We start from the raw sequence: 6183 nt of genomic DNA on the forward strand, positions 1-6183 counted from the left end.
AGCACGCTTCTTCGACTTACTCGTCGTTTATTACCAAGAGTTACTAATTAAAATGAACTAATCTATAGACACAATCCACTGAGTTTCTCGGCCGATCTTCTCAGGAGGTCGTGATTACGATCCGGTGGTAGATCCGAAGAAGAAGAAGAAGAAGGGTCGTCGTACCCCCTTACGGGGGCACGGAACGGGCCTCGGGGCAAACCCCACTGCCCGGGCAGAAACTCCCTGCCACTTAGGGCAGGGGTGGACTGATGAAGGGAGGAATGAGAGGGAGGGTTCGTATGCGTATGCGCGTGGAGGTAGATCCGACGGCGAAACACTGCTCTTTATAGGGCTAGTGTTTGCAAATTCTCTCAGGTTGAGTCCGTGAGGTCACCTACCCGTCCGCGCGTAGCTGTAATAGCCTCGCTACCAGCAAATAGGTAAGATAAAAAACGCTAATAGTCATAAGTATAGTGTGTTAAAAATAAATAGGTAATTGGACATTTTTTGTAAACCGAGGAATAAATGATTCAGTTTGAATAGAAATAATATTACAGTAACAGAACGACGTCAATGCGAGAATTGTAATATTGCACCTAAGATGTTTTACTTATAAATAGTTGCCATATAGGTATAATATTCTCTTGTCTGTCTCAGTTTCAAGGTCCCAAAGGATATATTTTTTCATTGTCTTATCTGTACCTATTCAATGTTAAAGTTTAAATTGTTCTATTTTTTTTTTATAATTTAGGTTTTAAAACTTTATTTCAATCTAAGTATTCTTGGTAAAACTACCTCTTAGATTAATATTACTATTTATTTTTTATTTTAGTTTATTTCGGACTTCATTTTTTATTTAATTAGTCTGTGAAATATCTGGTATTTAATTTTTAAATCCTGTTATGAAGACAAATATGCATAAATAATGTCAATAAACAGTTGTTGAGTAGATGATATAAGTAAGTATGTATATCGCACTTTACAAACACGATTTATTCCTTATAACAAATGTGAAAGGACTTTTAAAAAAACAAGACAACAAAATTGTCACTCCACTTTTTCACTCCATGAAATTAGAGACACATAATATAGGTATTCCCTGCTTGCAATTATTATAAGGCAACAACCATCAAATCAATGGTTTTCTATAAGCAGGATAACTTTGAAAATCTATATTAATAAAAATGAATTGCTGTTCGTTAGTCTCGCTAAAACTCGAGAACGGCTGGACCGATTTGGCTAATTTTGGTCTTGAATTATTTGAGGTTGAATTGAATTGAATTGAATTGACTTGAATTATTTGAAGTCGTCGTGGCCTAAAGGATAAGACGTCCGGTGCATTCGTATCTAGCGATGCACCGGTGTTCGAATCCCGCAGGCGGGCACCAATTTTTCTAATGAAATACGTACTTCACAAATGTTCACGATTGACTTCCACGGTGAAGGAATAATATCGTGTAATAAAAATCAAACCCGCAAAATTATGATTTGCGTAATTACTGGTGGTAGGACCTCTTGTGAGTCCGCACGGGTAGGTACCACCGCCCCGCCTATTTCTGCCGTGAAGCAGAAATGCGTTTCGGTTTGAAGGGTGGGGCAGCCGTTGTAACTATACTGAGACCTTGGAACTTGTATCTCAAGGTGTGTGGCGCATTTACGTTGTAGATGTCTATGGGCTCCAGTAACCACTTAACACCAGGTGGGCTGTGAGCTCGTCAACACATGTAAGCAATAAAAAAAAGGAAGTCCAGAGAAGGTTTGAAAGGTAGATAAATATGAAAATGCTCGGAATTAAATAATAATAACAATTTTGTTTTTCCTTTGATGTGTCCCCCGTTGGACGGATTCCTTTTGTTTGTTTTAAGTTTATTTTACACAAAAGTTTAGGCCTTTTATTTATCGATTGAGGCACAACGAAGTCTGCCGGGTCAGCTAGTTATTTGATAGTTTACAGTTACTAGTTATATGGCAAAAGGTAAAAATTACAACATACTTGGATCACTGACGCACGCCACAATATTTTACATTACGTTAACTTTCACCTGTGGAAAATAATACAACTATGCATCTACGGTACTTAGGTATATCCATATTTATGAAATACCTAAATCAATACGAAGAGCAAAATGGTGAAAAACTGGGCGGTTCCACTGGTTTTAATGTAATAGGTTTCTGCCACCCCTAGGCGAGGTTTATGCGTCATCACACTAATATCTTACCTCCCACTTGGCAGCCTTAGTACCGATTTCGTCGAGCGTTTCCTCCTCTGTTCCCTACATTTCAATAAATTTTATAATTCACAAACAACCGTAACACAACGCTATTTTTTTCTTAATCTGTCGGACACTGCCAATATCAGTGTCTCAGCTACGTTCAATAACATGAGACGGAAATGTGATAAGATCTATGAGTCGTTCTTGCAAAGCGTATCGTATCGTATGTCGTATCACTCTTGTCAGAGCGGTCGTGGTCGTCATCCAGCCTCATTGTTGTGGGCAGATGTTATGCGCCTCACGAGCAATCGCCACTCCTCCCGGTTTGTGTCCTTTTTTTGCAAAGCAGTACTGGAATACTGTATTCCCCGCAGCTAAAATTCTTTCACTTTTGTTACGTAGTGAGAGTATTGTATTTTTCAAATATGCAAAAATATCGGTCACCCGAGAACCTTTTATCGAAACAGAATAATCAGAAATGTTCCGATTTCTAATCAGAAATATTCCATTAGAACTAACACTTTCGTTGAATAGAAATTTGGACGAAAAACAATTTTAGGAGTGTTCACCTAGTACATGCCTGTCCACCTCATGATATGTCCCTTTATGCAGCATTAGTAATAATAAATTCTCTAACTATCTACTAATATATTAATTATTTTACAAAATCATAATCCTCAAATCAGTTCGAAATGAAAAAAGGTGCCACATTATAAAGTCCAGTGGTTGAAATTTACCCCAAAGGCAGCACAAATTTATCCATCTTTTTTCACAAAATAAATATACTTGGGATTTACATTTTATTTAGGATCTCTTCTAGTATATTATAAATCATTATCCCCGAAACTTAACAAGTAAATAATATTTTACGTAGGTTTAACGGAGACACCCACACGCCCAAACACGGAGTCGCCCCTTCGTAATTCGACATCGCTTTGTCTTTGGCTACTAATACCCACCTGTTGACGCAAATGCTTTTCAGAGAAATCGGAGAATTATGATAGCCCACTGAGTTTCTCGTCGGATTTCTCAGTGGATCGCGTTTCCGATCTGGTGGTAGATTCTGCGAAGCACTGCTCTTGCTAGGGCTAGTGTTACCAACACTCCCGGTTTGAGCCCCGTGAGCTCCTCTACACGCCAAGGAGAAGCTTAAGCAGCCTCTCAAAGCTACCAGCATAGGAAAAAAAAAGGTATAATTATGTTTTTAGATTTTCGCAAAACGTATTTCGTTAGGAATATTAAATGAAATCGCATTAGGATGGCATATTTTCTATTACGAGTAAAAATACCTAGAAAATATAATTAAGCGTACTATGCATTAAAAAAAACCTTTTTCATCTAAGTCTATCTAGAAAAACGCAAACCCAAGATATTATAGTATTTAAATGCAGTTATAGTTTTCAAGACAAATAAGTAAATAATGTGTGGTCAAGTACAAAATTAATGCAACTAAGAGGCATTGTTGGGGATATCAGTAGATTTACGCAAAACAAATCTGTATTCAATAACGTAGTCTAAAAATTGCTATTATTTAATATGTACCTAGTCCAGCCATAAGTTCTGTTCCAAATGAAAATGTATTTTTTTAAATGATGTAATGTAATATTGTTAAACTTTATACCAACATATTTATTAAAGCCTCAGCAAAATATAAAAAAAATATTCTAATCGAAATGGCCACCTTTGGCTTTTGTACAGGCCTTTCATCTGTTTGGCCACGAATCTATGGATTTACGCACTGTTTTCAAAAGAAATTTCGACACTGCTTGCTCCAAAGATTTTTCAAGAGGCTCAATGTCGCCGTGTCGTTTAGAGCAGGCCATGTCCTCTAAAACTGACCATAATTTGAAGTCTAAAGGGTTGAGGTCTGGGCTAGATGAGGGCTAGTCTTCAGCTCTTATAAAGCTGGGAACATTGGTTTCAAGCCAGGCTTGGGTAGTTCGTGTCTTGTGACCAGGTGCAGAGTCCTCCTAGAAAGTCTACGGTATATTTTTAAAAAGTGTATTGCTGAGAGGTTTCACAACATGATCCATGACTGTATCTTTATAGTTTTGTTACTCCTTGATAAGACACGCTCACTAAACCATCACTGGCGCAGGATGATGACCACGTTGTACCTTACCGACCACTTGAGCAGGTTTTCACCATTGCTTTAAGGCCACAGACATGAGACCCACCTTGAATGATGACGTCACAGTCCCGATGGTATTTTTTAATGGTTGCTCCACCGATTAGTCGATAATGCTATAGTACTTGACAGCGGTTGCGTGTATTGTCAGCCGCATGTGTAGGAACCTCCACTTTGCCTTTTTTGTCGTACTTTTTTTTGGTTTGAAATCTGTTGGAGATATTTTATAATAGGGCGAAAGTCCGAGGATTTCCTCCTGACAAACAAAAGCCAAGTCTTATAGCTCAAATGGAACAGACAATTTGTTGATTCGAATGGTATATACCTACATATATAAATAATTTTATATTACGGATTTTTGTCACTTAGAGCTGACTATAGCCTTTCAAGCGTAGATATTGTTATATGTATTTATAATATAAAATTTCAGCTTCAGCTAGTACAATTACGTGTCATTTTGGTCTATCCACAAAGGCATGACCTGCACGTTACAACTTTTATAAATCGGTCGGTTAAATAAAAATTTCAAGATTTTACTGCAGTAATGATGAACTCCGTAAAATCAGCACAGAAACTGGATTTTCGAAAGTTTTGACACCTTTTTTATTGCTTTATAGGGAAAAATGAGCTCACGATCCACCTGTGCTTAAGTGGTTACCGAAACCTATGGTAAGTCTACTGTATTATACATATAACGGCTATCCCACCTTTCAAACTGGAACGCACTACTTCGCCGGTAAAAACGGGACTAGCGATCTCATATAAAGGTAATTCGCTCTAACAACAATTAGTAATAAAAAAATGAACTTTTCGTTTTTTTAAACTATTTTTGATATTGATTAAGATAGCCGTTCGTAAACAGACGCGAATTAAGTAGGTACATTCACTTGTAAATAGCATTTTTTACTAAATTGTTAAATGCCATTCATTGATTTTTTTAAAATAATGCAATGTAATAAATGAATCCAGATCTTGAGTTATTCCTGATTGCGGTTATATTTGATCATTGGGCCAACACTTTATTAAATTAATAAATATCATAGTCAAAGTTCCGATTCGACCGTTGATTCTACTCATAAATATAGAATAATAAATATCCGTACACTGGAATAGTCGGTGGGAAGGAAAGTAATCTTTAGATGCAGCTTAAAAAAATATATAATTTTAGGTAAGTGCGGTTATAGTAATAATTCAAGTTGGTACGCATACCAGTACATTGAAAATATTTATTTACTGTTCTATTGTAACACACTCTATGGGTATTTAAAGAATATGACAAATACAACACCATAAGACTACCCGCGCACTAGGCAGCCAGGTTGCGGCAGCTCACTATATGGCGTTGTATGGGAGCCCACGCACATAAGCAGCCCGGAACTCTTGGCTGCGGCAGCCAATACAACGCGCCTGTTGCAAGGCAGCCAGAGCGAGTGTTGGCGAATGTATGTGGCTGCTGTTAGTCCCCGCGCACTTACTGTAGCAGCCAACGCATTTTCTTTTTGCCAAACGTTAGTTATATGACATAACATGCTTGTACAATTTTTGGTATTTAAAAAAATCGTTTTGGGTATGTATGAACATCTTTTAAATAGTTATAAAATAAGCCCTTTGAATGCCGTTCTAGAAAAAGAGGATGAATCCAGTGTACTTTCTTTGCTTTGCGTTTTTTACGAGATAAAGTCCAAATCGCTTGATTGGCTGGTATAACTGGCTGTTCAAATATTTCGCCTAGTGCGCGGGTAGCCTAAAACAACCACGACCCCGCATTTAGAACATCACTGTAAACAATATTTACTACTAAATATGACACAATAGATCATTTGAAATTATGGGGGAAGGTCTTTAAATAAAACAACAATA

The sequence above is a fragment of the Bombyx mori genome, chromosome 1 (assembly GCF_030269925.1).
Source record: "Bombyx mori chromosome 1, ASM3026992v2".
NCBI lineage: Eukaryota > Metazoa > Arthropoda > Insecta > Lepidoptera > Bombycidae > Bombyx > Bombyx mori.